The sequence below is a fragment of the Heterodontus francisci genome, chromosome 22 (assembly GCF_036365525.1).
Source record: "Heterodontus francisci isolate sHetFra1 chromosome 22, sHetFra1.hap1, whole genome shotgun sequence".
Classification (NCBI taxonomy): Eukaryota; Metazoa; Chordata; class Chondrichthyes; order Heterodontiformes; family Heterodontidae; genus Heterodontus; species Heterodontus francisci.
In genome coordinates, this window is record NC_090392.1 from 80168224 (window position 1) to 80186108 (window position 17885).

At 45.4% G+C, this 17885-nt stretch overlaps 1 protein-coding gene across 5 annotated transcripts in view; it reads left to right on the forward strand.

Annotated features, from left to right (window-relative positions):
- Nucleotides 1-17885, forward strand: part of bcl9l (bcl9 like) — a 150571-nt gene that overhangs the window by 17151 nt on the left and 115535 nt on the right. The window contains exon 1 of one of the 5 annotated variants that reach the window (XM_068054144.1): nt 5390-5765. The exons of the other annotated variants lie outside the window; for them this stretch is intronic. The gene's annotated coding sequence lies outside the window, so the exon portion shown is untranslated. Of the gene's footprint in view, nt 1-5389; nt 5766-17885 lie in introns of those variants that run through there. 5 annotated transcript variants of the gene reach the window in all.

Below are 17885 nucleotides of genomic sequence, written 5' to 3' on the forward strand. Positions count from 1 at the left end.
TAACCTGTCTGATAATGTGTGATGGTGACTTTGGCAGATTAAGTTTAATGAAGCTTGTGACACCTCGGAGAGGGATGTGGTTCAGAGTGATTCAGAAACATATTCGGACATGTGAACTGAGTGTTTCTTTATTATTCCTACGTTCTTTCATCATACTTATCCGTTCATTTCCAATATAATCTGGTGCCTGCGAAGGGCATTGGGATGTGCGAGGATGTAATGAGTGAGGCCCAATACATGCAAGTTTAACTTTATGAATTAATATATTAATCAGCTTTCCACCTCCACCTGGCTAGTCACACTTTGTGGCTCATTGTAATCTGTAACCCAAGCCCTGTGAGGGGAAGGGGATATGCCTTGGGTATCTGGTGGGGGGAATCTCGGCTGTGTGTGCCCTGGGCTTAACCTGCTATTGAACTTGCTTTCCAGTGTCACACAGAGGGGGGAATGTCTCTTTAAACAGCAGCATCTGTGGATTCCTGATGGATTGCGAAACGTGAACTTACTGTCGCTGCTTGCTCCGCTTGGCTCCGTTTCCAGCATTCCTTGGGGGAGGGGAGGTGGGAAACATTCACCTTTAACTCTTTTTCCCCGCCCCCGGTACATGCAAACTCTCCACGTGTGCTCACTGACTAATTGTCACACCGTATTCCATCTGTCGCTTCAACTGAGAATGGAAATTGTTTGTATCCACTTGATGCCCTTGTTTCTTTGGGTGGGGGCGGATGTAGCAGAGAGAAGGGATAAGGTACTTTGATTAATAGAGACTCAGTGTAGGGGAGTGGGGACAGAGGGGGGGTGTCCCATCTCTCCTGCATTAGGTTTGGCACAAGATGACTTGGTAATCATTGCACTTGGAGAGAGATCTTCAAATGAACAGGTACCAGGGCTGAAGGATATCAGTTATGTGGCGAGATTAGAGAAACTTGGGGGGGGCGGGGGGGGTTCCTTAGAACAGAGAAGATTAAGTCGAGATTTGATAGAGGTGCTCAAAATCATGAGGGGTTTTGATAGAATAAATAAGGAGAAACTGTTTCCGGTGGCAGGAGGGTCAGTAACCAGAGGACACAGATTTATCGTCATTGTCAAAAGAACAGAAGGTAAAATGAGAGAGCGTATTTACACAGCGAGTTGTGATCTGGAATGCGCTGCCTGAAAGGGTGGTGGAAGTCGATCCAACAGTAACTTTTAAAAGTGCTGTAAGATTCCACATAGCCCCAAGATAACTATTACAACAGACATCATCTAATAAAAATATATTGCCAAATCTGCGTCTGAATGTGGGATCTGTTTCTCAATAATCAATCACATTCAGACAGAGTGGGAAGGTTGGAACACGGACCCTGCTGGTGAGTGTGACTCTATTCCACAGCAGACTCAGCAGGGAATCTTCTGAGGGATGTCAAGCGTTCACCGGTTTTAGACTACACTTCCGCAATATCACCTGTCCCTGCCCCTCTTAGCCCATCTGCTGCTGAAACACTCATCCGTGCTTCTGTTATCCTCCAGACCGAACTATTCCGACACTCTCCTGGCTGTTCTCCCGGCTTCCGCCCTCTGTAAACGTATGCTAATCCAAAACTGCTGCCCATATCCAGACTCATACCAAATCCTGTTCTCCCATCAACCCTTTGCTCAACACTGGCTTCCAGTCTGGAAAAACATCAAATTTAACATGCTCAACCTTGTGACTCTCACTGGGGTACAGTTCCACACACATTGACTCTCACTGGGGTACAGTTCCACACACATTGACTCTCACTGGGGTACAGTTCCACACACACTGACTCCACTGGGGTACAGTTCCACACGCACTCACTCTGACCGGGGTACAGTTTCCCACACACTGACTCTCACCGGGGTACAGTTCACACACACACTAACTCTCACTGGGGTACAGTTCCACACGCACTGATTCTCACTGGGGTACAGTTCCCCACACACTGACTCTCACCGGGGTACAGTTCCACACGCACTCACTCTCACCGGGGTACAGTTTCCCACACACTGACTCTCACCGGGGTACAGTTCACACACACTGACTCCGACTGGTGTACAATTCCACACACACTGACTCTCACTGGGGTACAGTTCCACACGCACTGATTCTCACTGGGGTACAGTTCCACACGCACTGACTCTCACTGGGGTACAGTTCCCCACACACTGACTCTCACCGGGGTACAGTTCCACACGCACTCACTCTCACCGTGGTACAGTTTCCCACACACTGACTCTCACCGGGGTACAGTTCACACACACTGACTCCGACTGGTGTACAATTCCACACACACTGACTCTCACTGGGGTACAGTTCCACACACACTAACTCTCACTGGGGTACAGTTCCACACGCACTGATTCTCACTGGGGTACAGTTCCACACGCACTGATTCTCACTGGGGTACAGTTCCACACGCACTGACTCTCACTGGGGTACAGTTCCACACGCACTGACTCTCACTGGGGTGCAGTTCCACACGCACTGACTCTCACTGGGGTACAGTTCCACACGCACTGATTCTCACTGGGGTACAGTTCTCCACACACTGACTCTCACTGGGGTACAGTTCCACACGCACTGATTCTCACTGGGGTACAGTTCCACACGCACTGACTCTCACTGGGGTACAGTTCCACACGCACTGACTCTCACTGGGGTACAGTTCCACACGCACTGACTCTCACTGGGATACAGTTCCACACGCACTGACTCTCACTGGGATACAGTTCCACACGCACTGACTCTCACTGGGGTACAGTTTCCCACACACTGACTCTCACCGGGGTACAGTTCACACACACTGACTCCGACTGGTGTACAATTCCACACACACTGACTCTCACTGGGGTACAGTTCCACACACACTAACTCTCACTGGGGTACAGTTCCACACGCACTGATTCTCACTGGGGTACAGTTCCACACGCACTGATTCTCACTGGGGTACAGTTCCACACGCACTGATTCTCACTGGGGTACAGTTCCACACGCACTGACTCTCACTGGGGTACAGTTCCACACGCACTGACTCTCACTGGGGTACAGTTCCACACGCACTGACTCTCACTGGGGTACAGTTCCACACGCACTGACTCTCACTGGGGTACAGTTCCACACGCACTGATTCTCACTGGGGTACAGTTCTCCACACACTGACTCTCACTGGGGTACAGTTCCACACGCACTGATTCTCACTGGGGTACAGTTCCACACGCACTGACTCTCACTGGGATACAGTTCCACACGCACTGACTCTCACTGGGATACAGTTCCACACGCACTGACTCTCACTGGGGTACAGTTCCACACGCACTGACTCTCACTGGGGTACAGTTCCACACGCACTGACTCTCACTGGGGTACAGTTCCACACGCACTGACTCTCACTGGGGTACAGTTCCACACGCACTGACTCTCACTGGGGTACAGTTCCACACGCACTGACTCTCACTGGGGTACAGTTCCACACGCACTGACTCTCACTGGGGTACAGTTCCACACGCACTGACTCTCACTGGGGTACAGTTCCACACGCACTGACTCTCACTGGGGTACAGTTCCACACACACTGACTCTCCCTGGGGTACAGTTCCACACACACTGACTCCACTGGGGTACAGTTCCACACACACTGACTCTCACCGGGGTACAGTTCCACACAGACTGACTCTCACCGGGGTACAGTTCCACACGCACTGACTCTCACCGGGGTACAGTTCCACACGCGCTCACTCTCACCGGGGTACAGTTCCACACGCGCTGACTCTCACCGGGGTGCAGTTCCACACGCGCTGACTCTCACCGGGGTGCAGTTCCACACGCGCTGACTCTCACCGGGGTGCAGTTCCACACGCGCTGACTCTCACCGGGGTGCAGTTCCACACGCGCTGACTCTCACCGGGGTGCAGTTCCACACGCGCTGACTCTCACCGGGGTGCAGTTCCACACGCGCTGACTCTCACCGGGGTGCAGTTCCACACGCGCTGACTCTCACCGGGGTGCAGTTCCACACGCGCTGACTCTCACCGGGGTGCAGTTCCACACGCGCTGACTCTCACCGGGGTGCAGTTCCACACGCGCTGACTCTCACCGGGGTGCAGTTCCACACGCGCTGACTCTCACTGGGGTGCAGTTCCACACGCGCTGACTCTCACTGGGGTGCAGTTCCACACGCGCTGACTCTCACTGGGGTGCAGTTCCACACGCGCTGACTCTCACTGGGGTGCAGTTCCACACGCGCTGACTCTCACTGGGGTGCAGTTCCACACGCGCTGACTCTCACTGGGGTGCAGTTCCACACGCGCTGACTCTCACTGGGGTGCGGGTTCCACACGCGCTGACTCTCACTGGGGTGCGGGTTCCACACGCGCTGACTCTCACTGGGGTGCGGGTTCCACACGCACTGACTCTCTCTCACTGGGGTACGGGTTCCACACGCACACTGACTCTCTCTGGAGTACGGTTCCACACACACTGACTCTCACTGCTGTAGGGATTCCACACACACACTGACTCTCTCTGGGGTACAGTGCCACACGCACTGACTCTCTCTGGGGTACAGTGCCACACGCACTGACTCTCGCTGGGGTACAGTGCCACGCGCGCTGACTCTCGCTGGGGTACAGTCTTATGGATTTATCTATGACACTAAACAGAGAGCATTGGTGCCATGTTGAACCAGGAATGGGATCACAGCTGAACCCAGTCCTGCCCTGGAGAGTGTATGATGTGCTGAGCCACTGTGCACACATTCCAGCAGGCGTTACTGGTCAAGAGTAGGATTCCCAACTGTTTAACATTTTTTCCCCCTCCTTAATTCAATGGCACTGAGGCCAGTTATAGGCCACGAGGTGCAGAACATGTCTGTCATCGTCCTGCTCCAAGTGGCTGGGTAGTAGTGAGTGGAACGAGGAGTGGATAATTGAGACACACACAGCCACAGGGAGAGAGAGGATCCTTTTATGCCACTAATGTTGGTCACCCAGATCCTAGAGAAAACCCCACAGTATCAGTTGCTTTTCCTGGGTCACAGATCTCCTCCAACCCAGTTGTCTGTCTGGGTTACACACACAGCAGATCTTCGACCTGACTTGCTGTGCAATCTGCCTAGCCCAGTGCTTCAATCTGTCACTGAGTGCGTGAGTGGGACTGGGTCTACAGCCCCTCCAGGCACATCACAGTGAGCGGAGGTCTCAGCTGACTTTCAGCCCAGTTGGAATGTTGCAACTCAAATGACAAACTTTGCTGAGAGATTTGCTTCACAGCTTAACAGGAAGTAGATAATAACGACCCGAGCAGGAAATGGTTGGAGGTTTTTATTTGAACAAGTGTTGACGCTGATTGTTGAACGAGATGAGCCAGGGGACTGGGAATGACGGCAGGTTTGACCGGGTCCTTTTACATCTGGGACTAGATATGTAATTGAGCCTGTGTTTGTTCCTCAGCCAGTCAGATGTGTGAGAGCAGAGACAACACTTAATACGGCTTTAAAATGAGGTTCCAGAAAGAAGGACTTGCATTTATATCATGGCTGTCATGACCTCAGGACATTCCGAAGGGCTTTACAACCAATGAAGTACATTTTGAAGTGTAGTCACCAATGTTCACTCTAAGCTGTGAGGTTGCAAGGCCACACAGGAATCTTCAATGTACTGCACAGTGGCACGGCCACAGACAACTACAAAATTACAAGGAATATTGGTCATTGTTGTAATGTAGGAAACGCAGTGCCAATTCGCACACAGGAGGCTGCCACCAACAGGTGTGTGATAATGACCAGATAATTTATATTAGTGATGCTAACTGAGGGATAAATATTGACCAGGACACCGGGGAGAACTGCCCTGCTCTTCTTCAGAATAGTGGCCATGGGATCTTTTACTGAGAGGGCAGACGGTGCCTCAATTTAACATCTCACTTGAAAGGTGGAACCTCTGACCGTGCGGCCCCCCCCCTCGCAGTTCTGATGCCCCGATGGTGCGCCCCCCCCCACCCTCGCGGTCCTGACACTCCGACGGTGCAACCCCCCTGGTGTAAAAGCAGCACTCACTCTTATGTGTAGAGAATGGTCCCTGGGGAGAGTGGAGTAAACACGGAGGGGCTGGGAAGGGAGGGGGTGGAGTGAACACAGAGGGGGTGGAGTGAACACAGAGGGGCTGGGAAGGGAGGGGGTGGAGTGAACACGGGGGGGCTGGGAAGGGAGGGGGTGGAGTGAACACGGAGGGGGTGGAGTAAACGGAGGGGAGGGGGTGGAGTGAACACGGAGGGGGTGGAGTGAACACGGAGGGGCTGGGAGGGGAGTGGGTGGAGTGAACGTGGAGGGGAGGGGGGTGGAGTGAACACGGAGGGGGTGGAGTAAACAGGGAGGGGAGGGGGTGGAGTGAACACGGAGGGGGTGGAGTGGACACGGAGGGGCTGGGAGGGGAGTGGGTGGAGTGAACACAGAGGGGGTGGGAGTGGGGGGGGTGGAGTGAACACGGAGGGGCTGGGAGGGGAGGGGTGGGAGTGGGGGGGGTGGAGTGAACACGGAGGGGCTGGGAGGGGAGGGGGTGGAGTGAATGTGGAGGGGCTGGGAGGGGAGGGGGTGGAGTGAATGTGGAGGGGGTGGAGTGAACATGGAGGGGCTGGGAGGGGAGGGGGTAGAGTCAACACGGAGGGGGTGGAGTGAACACGGAGGGGCTGGGAGGGGAGGGGGAACTTGAGAGTGAGGAAGATGTTGGATGGCTGTATTTGGCCAGCAGTGTAAGGCAGTGGGATGTGCGGAGCCCCCTCACACTGTTTGTTTCTGCTCCTGCTCCTCTTTACTCTGCAAACACTCACCCAACTTGAACATATTTGCTGAAAGCCTCTGTAATTGTTCTGTTGCTAAGGCAACCGCCACTTCCTCAGTCCCTTTTATTTCTCGCCAGACGAGGCCAAGCAACTGGGGTGTGTCTGTCGATCAGCATGGCCTTGCTCACTGCTGCATCTGCTCTTCAGACCCAGCAGTTGGACCAGGAAGCATGCTTAGGGATAGAATTCCACTGAATGAACATCACAGAAACAGGCCATTCAGCCCATCTGGTCCAAGTCAGTGTTTCTGCTCTACACGAGCTCCCTCCCACCCTCCTTCATCTCACCCTATCAACATCCTATTCCTTTCCCCCTCATGTGTTTATCCAGCTTCCCCTTAAATGTATCTGTTATTCACCTCAATCACATTCTCACCACTCTCTGGGTAAAGAAGTTTCTCCTGAATCCCCTATTGGATTTATTAGTGACTATCTGATATTTATGGCCCCTGGTTCTGGTCTCTCCCACAAATGGAAACCTCATCTCTGCATCTACTCTATCAAGCCCTTTCATAATTTTAAAGACCTCTATCAGAACATCCCTCAGCCTTGTTTATTTCTAGAAATAAGAGCTTCCGCCTGTTTAACCTTTCCTGATTGTTAAAACCTCTCAGTTCTGGGATCAGCCTTGTGGATCTTATTTTTGCACCTTCTCCTGACTCCTATATTCTTTTTGTAAGATGGCGATCAGAACTGTGATTGCATCATGTCGGGGGCAGAGAACTGAACTGCAGTCGCTTCTGTCCCTTCCCACAGGCACGTGGCTGATAGTATATATACTACGGTTGCTTGGGAGAAAGAGAAGCTTTTTAACATTGTGCCTGACATCTCAGCTCAAATCTTTAATCCACTTCTCATCCTAGAGTGTTAGCAGTGCTGTGACTCCGGGCCCCGCAGTGACTGGCTTGTGCTAAGTGTCAAAGTCTTGTGTCTAAGCACCTGATTCTTTATTAATCACAGAAAGTCCTGGACTATACCTGTCAAGGTCAGTGTGTTTGCTGATGGGATTATGAAACCTACTGAGAATTCAGAGTCGCTGCTACACTGAAAAATGTGAATGGTATAATTTGAATTCAGTGATGTGAAGAAATCAACAAAGTGGATCTGAGTGCTCAGAAAATTCAATTATCAGATAATCTGAAAAAAGTGACTGGTTAAGAATTTTTTTTATTCCTTCTTGGATATGAGCATCGCTGGCAAGTCGAGCATTTATTTCATCCCTAATTACCCTTGTGAAGGTGACGATTAGGGACAGGAGTCAGAGATTGCAAACGCACTGACATTAAAATTAAGTTTATTACAGTAAGGCAGATGTGTAAATAATGCATAGAGGAGTGTTATACCCAGTAACACACAGTGTGGTGTGCAGAAGAGTGCTTTACCCAGCAACACACAGTGTGTGATATATAGAGGAGTGTTATACCCAGTAACACACACTGTGGTGTGCAGAAGAGTGCTTTACCCAGCAACACACAGTGTGTGATATATAGTGGTGTTATATCCAGTAACACACAGTGTGTGATATATAGAGGAGTGTTATACCCAGTAACAGTGTGTGATATATAGAGGAGTGTTATACCCAGTAACACACAGTGTGTGATGTATAGAGGTGTTATACCCAGGAACACAGTGTGTGATATATCGTGGTGTTATACCCAGGAACACAGTGTGTGATATATCGTGGTGTTATACCCAGTAACACACAGTGTGTGATATATAGTGGTGTTATACCCAGTAACACACAGTGTGTGATATATAGAGGAGTGTTATACCCAGTAACACACTGTGTGTGATATATAGAGGAGTGTTATACCCAGTAACACACAGTGTGTGATATATAGAGGAGTGTTATACCCAGTAACACACTGTGTGTGATATATAGAGGAGTATTATACCCAGTAACACAGGGTGTGATATATAGTGGTGTTATACCCAGTAACACACAGTGTGTGATATATAGAGGAGTGTTATACCCAGTAACACACTGTGTGTGATATATAGAGGAGTGGTATACCCAGTAACACAGGGTGATATATAGAGGAGTGTTATACCCAGTAACACAGTGTGTGATATATAGTGGTGTTATACCCAGTAACACACAGTGTGTGATATATAGAAGAGTGTTATACCCAGTAACACACAGTTTGTGATATATAGAGGAGTATTATACCCAGTAACACACAGTGTGTGATATATAGAGGAGTGGTATACCCAGTAACACAGGGTGATATACAGAGGAGTGTTATACCCAGTAACACACTGTGTGTGATATATAGAGGAGTATTATACCCAGTAACACACAGTGTGTGATATATAGAGGAGTGGTATACCCAGTAACACAGTGTGTGATATATAGTGGTGTTATACCCAGTAACACACAGTGTGTGATATATAGAGGAGTGTTATACCCAGTAACACACAGTGTGTGATATATAGAGGAGTATTATACCCAGTAACACACTGTGTGTGATATATAGAGGAGTATTATACCCAGTAACACACTGTGTGTGATATATAGAGGAGTATTATACCCAGTAACACACGGTGTGTGATATATAGAGGTGTTATACCCAGTAACACAGGGTGATATATAGAGGAGTATTATACCCAGTAACACAGGGTGATATATAGAGGAGTGTTATACCCAGTAACACAGTGTGTGATATATAGAGGAGTGTTATACCCAGTAACACACAGTGTGTGATATATAGAGGAGTATTATACCCAGTAACACACTGTGTGATATATAGAGGAGTATTATACCCAGTAACACACTGTGTGTGATATATAGAGGAGTATTATACCCAGTAACACACGGTGTGTGATATATAGAGGTGTTATACCCAGTAACACAGGGTGATATATAGAGGAGTATTATACCCAGTAACACAGGGTGATATATAGAGGAGTGTTATACCCAGTAACACAGTGTGTGATATATAGTGGTGTTATACCCAGTAACACACAGTGTGTGATATATAGAAGAGTATTATACCCAGTAACACACAGTGTGGTGTATAGAGGAGTGTTATACCCAGTAACTCAGTATGTGATATATAGAGGAGTATTATACCCAGTAACACACAGTGTGGTGAATAGAGGAGTGGTATACCCAGTAACACATGGTGATATATAGAGGAGTATTATACCCAGTAACACAGTGTGTGATATATAGAGGAGTGTTATACCCAGTAACACACAGTGTGGTGTATAGAGGAGTGTTGTCCCCAGTAACTCAGTATGTGATATATGGAGGAGTATTATACCCAGTAACACACTGTGTGTGATATATAGAGGAGTGTTATACCCAGTAACACACAGTGTGGTGCATAGAGGAGTCTTGTACCCATTAACTCAGTATGTGACATATAGAGGAGTGTTCTACCCAGTGACACACTGTGTGTGATATATAGAGGAGTGTTATACCCAGTAACACACAGTGTGGTGTTTAGAGGAGTGTTTTACCCAGTAACACACAGTGTGTGATATATAGAGGAGTGTTATACCCAGTAACGCACAGTGTGGTGTATCGAGGAGTGTTATACCCAGTAACTCAGTATGCGATATATAGAGGAGTATTATACCCAGTAACACACAGTGTGGTGTATAGAGGAGTGTTATACCCAGTAACACACTGTATGATATATAGAGGAGTGTTATACCCAGTAACACACAGTGTGGTGTAGAGAGGAGTGTTATACCCAGTAACTCAGTATGTGATATATAGAGGAGTATTATACCCAGTAACACACAGTGTGGTGTATAGAGGAGTGGTATACCCAGTAACACAGGGTGATATGTAGAGGAGTATTATACCCAGTAACACAGGGTGATATATAGAGGAGTGTTATACCCAGTAACACAGTGTGTGATATATAGTGGTGTTATACCCAGTAACACACAGTGTGTGATATATAGAGGAGTATTATACCCAGTAACACACAGTGTGGTGTATAGAGGAGTGTTATACCCAGAAACACACTGTGTGTGATATATAAAGGAGTGTTATACCCAGTAACACACTGTGTGTGATATAGAGAGGAGTGTTATACCCAGAAACACACTGTGTGTGATATATAAAGGAGTGTTATACCCAGTAACACACTGTGTGTGATATATAGAGGAGTGTTATACCCAGAAACACACTGTGTGTGATATATAGAGGAGTGTTATACCCAGTAACACACAGTGTGGTGTATAGAGCAGTGGTATACCCAGAAACACACTGTGTGTGATATATAGAGGAGTATTATACCCAGTAACACAGGGTGATATATAGAGGAGTATTATACCCAGTAACACAGGGTGATATATAGAGGAGTATTATACCCAGTAACACAGGGTGATATATAGAGGAGTGTTATACCCAGTAACACACAGTGTGGTGTATAGAGCAGTGGTATACCCAATAACACAGGGTGATATATAGAGGAGTATTATACCCAGTAACACACTGTGTGTGATATATAGAGGAGTGTTATACCCAGTAACACACAGTGTGGTGTATAGAGGAGTGTTATACCCAGTAACACACTGCATGATATATAGAGGAGTGTTATACCCAGTAACACACAGTGTGGTGTAGAGAGGAGTGTTATACCCAGTAACTCAGTATGTGATATATAGAGGAGTATTATACCCAGTAACACACAGTGTGGTATATAGAGGAGTGGTATACCCAGTAACACAGGGTGATATGTAGAGGAGTATTATACCCAGTAACACAGGGTGATATATAGAGGAGTGTTATACCCAGTAACAGTGTGTGATATATAGTGGTGTTATACCCAGTAACACACAGTGTGTGATATATAGAGGAGTATTATACCCAGTAACACACAGTGTGGTGTATAGAGGAGTGTTATACCCAGAAACACACTGTGTGTGATATATAAAGGAGTGTTATACCCAGTAACACACTGTGTGTGATATATAGAGGAGTGTTATACCCAGAAACACACTGTGTGTGATATATAAAGGAGTGTTATACCCAGTAACACACTGTGTGTGATATATAGAGGAGTGTTATACCCAGAAACACACTGTGTGTGATATATAGAGGAGTGTTATACCCAGTAACACACAGTGTGGTGTATAGAGCAGTGGTATACCCAGAAACACACTGTGTGTGATATATAGAGGAGTATTATACCCAGTAACACAGGGTGATATATAGAGGAGTATTATACCCAGTAACACAGGGTGATATATAGAGGAGTATTATACCCAGTAACACAGGGTGATATATAGAGGAGTATTATACCCAGTAACACAGGGTGATATATAGAGGAGTGTTATACCCAGTAACACACAGTGTGGTGTATAGAGCAGTGGTATACCCAATAACACAGGGTGATATATAGAGGAGTATTATACCCAGTAACACACTGTGTGTGATATATAGAGGATTGTTATACCCAGTAACACACAGTGTGGTGTTTAGAGGAGTGTTATACCCAGAAACACACTGTGTGTGATATATAGAGGAGTGTTATACCCAGTAACACACTGTGTGTGATATATAGAGGAGTGTTATACCCAGAAACACACTGTGTGTGATATGTAGAGGAGTGTTATACCCAGAAACACACTGTGTGTGATATATAGAGGAGTGTTATACCCAGAAACACACTGTGTGTGATATATAGAGGAGTGTTATACCCAGAAACACACTGTGTGTGATATATAGAGGAGTGTTATACCCAGAAACACACTGTGTGTGATATATAGAGGAGTGTTATACCCAGAAACACACTGTGTGTGATATATAGAGGAGTGTTATACTCAGAAACACACTGTGTGTGATATATAGAGGAGTGTTATACCCAGAAACACACTGTGTGTGATATATAGAGGAGTGTTATACCCAGTAACACACAGTGTGGTGTATAGAGGAGTATTATACCCAGTAACACACTGTGTGTGATATATAGAGGAGTGTTATACCCAGTAACACACAGTGTGGTGTTTAGAGGTGTATTATACCCAGTAACACACTGTGTGTGATATATAGAGGAGTGTTATACCCAGAAACACATTGTGTGTGATATATAAAGGAGTGTTATACCCAGTAACACACTGTGTGTGATATATAGAGGAGTGTTATACCCAGAAACACACTGTGTGTGATATATAAAGGAGTGTTATACCCAGTAACACACTGTGTGTGATATATAGAGGAGTGTTATACCCAGTAACACAGAGTGATATATAGAGGAGTGTTCTACCCAGTAACACACAGTATGATATATAGAGGAGTGTTATACCCAGTAACACAGGGTGATATATAGAGGAGTGTTAGACCCAGTAACACAGAGTGATATATAGAGGAGTGTTATACCCAGTAACACACAGTATGATATATAGAGGAGTGTTATACCCAGTAACACAGGGTGATATATAGAGGAGTGTTATACCCAGTAACATACTGTATGATATATGGAGGAGTGTTGTACCCAGTGACACAGAGTGATATATAGAGGAGTGTTGTACCCAGTAACACACTGTATGATATATAGAGGAGTGTTATACCCAGTAACACACTGTATGATATATGGAGGAGTGTTGTACCCAGTGACACAGAGTGATATATAGAGGAGTATTATACCCAGTAACACACTGTGTGTGATATGTAGAGGAGTGTTAGACCCAGTAACTCAGTATGTGATATATAGAGGAGTGTTATACCCAGTAACATACAGGGTGATATATAGAGGAGTGTTATACCCAGTAACACACAGGGTGATATCTAGAGGAGTGTTATACCCAGTACCACACAGTGAGTGATATATAGAGGAGTGTTATACCCAGTACCACACAATGTGTGATATATAGAGGAGTGTTATGCCCAGTAACACACAGTATGATATATAGAGGAGTGTTATACCCAGTAACACATAGTGTGGTGTTTCGAGGAGTGTTATACCCAGTAACACAGGGTGATATATAGAGGAGTGTTATACCCAGTAACACACTGTGTGTGATATATAGAGGAGTGTTATACCCAGTAACACACTGTGTGTGATATATAGAGGAGTGTTATACCCAGTAACACACAGTGTGGTGTTTCGAGGAGTGTTATACCCAGTAACAAAGCGTGGTGTATAGAGGAGTGTTGTACCCAGTAACACACAGTGTGGTGTATAGAAGAGTGTTATACCCAGTAACACACTGTGTGTGATATACAGATGAGTGTTATACCCAGTAACAGAGGGTGATATATAGAGGAGTGTTGTACCCAGTAACACACAGTGTGGTGTATAGAGGAGTATTATACCCAGTAACACACTGTGTGTGATATATAGAGGAGTGTTATACCCAGTAACACACTGTGTGTGATATATAGAGGAGTGTTATACCCAGTAACACACAGTGTGGTGTTTCGAGGAGTGTGATACCCAGTAACAAAGCGTGGTGTATAGAGGAGTGTTGTACCCAGTAACACAGTACGATATATAGAGGAGTGTTATACCCAGAAAAACACAGTGTGTGATATACAGAGGAGTGTTATACCCAGTAACACACAGTGTGGTGTTTAGAGGAGTGTTATACCCAGTAACACAGGGTGATATATAGAGGAGTATTATACCCAGTAACACACTGTGTGTGATATATAGAGGAGTGTTATACCCAGTAACACGGGGTGGTGTATAGAGGAGTGTTATACCCAGTAACACACTGTGTGTGATATATAGAGGAGTATATACCCAGTAACACAGGGTGATATATAGAGGAGTATTATACCCAGTAACACACTGTGTGTGATATATAGAGGAGTGTTATACCCAGTAACACACAGTGTGTGATATATAGAGGAGTGTTATACCCAGTAACACACTGTGTGTGATATATAGAGGAGTGTTATACCCAGAAACACACTGTGTGTGATATATAGAGGAGTGTTATACCCAGAAACACACTGTGTGTGATATATAGAGGAGTGTTATACCCAGAAACACACTGTGTGTGATATATAGAGGAGTGTTATACCCAGAAACACACTGTGTGTGATATATAGAGGAGTGTTATACCCAGTAACACACTGTGTGGTGTATAGAGGAGTATTATACCCAGTAACACACTGTGTGTGATATATAGAGGAGTGTTATACCCAGTAACACACAGTGTGGTGTTTAGAGGTGTATTATACCCAGTAACACACTGTGTGTGATATATCGAGGAGTGTTATACCCAGAAACACACTGTGTGTGATATATAAAGGAGTGTTATACCCAGTAACACACTGTGTGTGATATATAGAGGAGTGTTATACCCAGAAACACACTGTGTGTGATATATAAAGGAGTGTTATACCCAGTAACACACTGTGTGTGATATATAGAGGAGTGTTATACCCAGTAACACAGAGTGATATATAGAGGAGTGTTCTACCCAGTAACACACAGTATGATATATAGAGGAGTGTTATACCCAGTAACACAGGGTGATATATAGAGGAGTGTTAGACCCAGTAACACAGAGTGATATATAGAGGAGTGTTATACCCAGTAACACACTGTATGATATATAGAGGAGTGTTATACCCAGTGACACAGAGTGATATATAGAGGAGTGTTATACCCAGTAACACACAGGGTGATATATAGAGGAGTGTTATACCCAGTAACACAGAGTGATATGTAGAGGAGTGTTATACCCAGTAACACAGAGTGATATGTAGAGGAGTGTTATACCCAGTGACACAGAGTGATATATAGAGGAGTGTTATACCCAGTAACACACAGTATGATATATAGAGGAGTGTTATACCCAGTAACACAGGGTGATATATAGAGGAGTGTTATACCCAGTAACATACTGTATGATATATGGAGGAGTGTTGTACCCAGTGACACAGAGTGATATATAGAGGAGTGTTGTACCCAGTAACACACTGTATGATATATAGAGGAGTGTTATACCCAGTAACACACTGTATGATATATGGAGGAGTGTTGTACCCAGTGACACAGTGTGATATATAGAGGAGTATTATACCCAGTAACACACTGTGTGTGATATGTAGAGGAGTGTTAGACCCAGTAACTCAGTATGTGATATATAGAGGAGTGTTATACCCAGTAACACACAGGGTGATATATAGAGGAGTGTTATACCCAGTAACACACAGGGTGATATCTAGAGGAGTGTTATACCCAGTACCACACAGTGAGTGATATATAGAGGAGTGTTATACCCAGTACCACACAATGTGTGATATATAGAGGAGTGTTATACCCAAAAACACACAGTGTGTGATATACAGAGGAGTATTATACCCAGTAACACACAGTGTGGTGTATAGAGGAGTGTTATGCCCAGTAACACACAGTATGATATATAGAGGAGTGTTATACCCAGTAACACACTGTGTGTGATATATAGAGGAGTGTTATACCCAGTAACACACAGTGTGGTGTTTCGAGGAGTGTTATACCCAGTAACACAGGGTGATATATAGAGGAGTGTTATACCCAGTAACACACTGTGTGTGATATATAGAGGAGTGTTATACCCAGTAACACACTGTGTGTGATATATAGAGGAGTGTTATACCCAGTAACACACAGTGTGGTGTTTCGAGGAGTGTTATACCCAGTAACAAAGCGTGGTGTATAGAGGAGTGTTGTACCCAGTAACACACAGTGTGGTGTATAGAAGAGTGTTATACCCAGTAACACACTGTGTGTGATATACAGATGAGTGTTGTACCCAGTAACAGAGGGTGATATATAGAGGAGTGTTGTACCCAGTAACACACAGTGTGGTGTATAGAGGAGTATTATACCCAGTAACACACTGTGTGTGATATATAGAGGAGTGTTATACCCAGTAACACACTGTGTGTGATATATAGAGGAGTGTTATACCCAGTAACACACAGTGTGGTGTTTCGAGGAGTGTTATACCCAGTAACAAAGCGTGGTGTATAGAGGAGTGTTGTACCCAGTAACACACAGTGTGGTGTATAGAGGAGTATTATACCCAGTAACACACTGTGTGTGATATATAGAGGAGTGTTATACCCAGTAACACACAATGTGGTGTATAGAGGAGTGTTATACCCAGTAACACAGTACGATATATAGAGGAGTGTTATACCCAGAAAAACACAGTGTGTGATATACAGAGGAGTGTTATACCCAGTAACACACAGTGTGGTGTTTAGAGGAGTGTTATACCCAGTAACACAGGGTGATATATAGAGGAGTATTATACCCAGTAACACACTGTGTGTGATATATAGAGGAGTATTATACCCAGTAACACAGGGTGATATATAGAGGAGTATTATACCCAGTAACACACTGTGTGTGATATATAGAGGAGTGTTATACCCAGTAACACACAGTGTGGTGTATAGAGGAGTGTTATACCCAGTAACACACAGTATGATATGTAGAGGAGTGTTATACCCAGTAACACACTGTGTGTGATATATAGAGGAGTGTTATACCCAGTAACACAGGGTGATATATAGAGGAGTGTTATACCCAGTAATACACAGTGTGTGATATGTAGAGGAGTGCTATACCCAGTAACACAGGGTGGTGTATCGAGGAGTGTTATACCCAGTAACACACTGTGTGTGATATATAGAGGAGTGTTATACCCAGTAACACACAGTGTGGTGTTTCGAGGAGTGTTATACCCAGTAACAGAGGGTGATATATAGAGGAGTGTTGTACCCAGTAACACACAGTGTGGTGTATAGAGGAGTGTTATACCCAGTAACACAGGGTGATATATAGAGGAGTATTATACCCAGTAACACACTGTGTGTGATATATAGAGGAGTGTTATACCCAGTAACACAGGGTGGTGTATAGAGGAGTGTTATACCCAGTAACACACAGTGTGTGATATATAGAGGAGTGTTATACCCAGTAACACACAGTGTGTGATATATGGAGGAGTGTTATACCCAGTAACACACAGTGTGTGATATATAGAGGAGTGTTCTACCCAGTAACACACTGTGTGTGATATATAGAGGAGTATTATACCCAGTAACACACTGTGTGTGATATATAGAGGAGTATTATACCCAG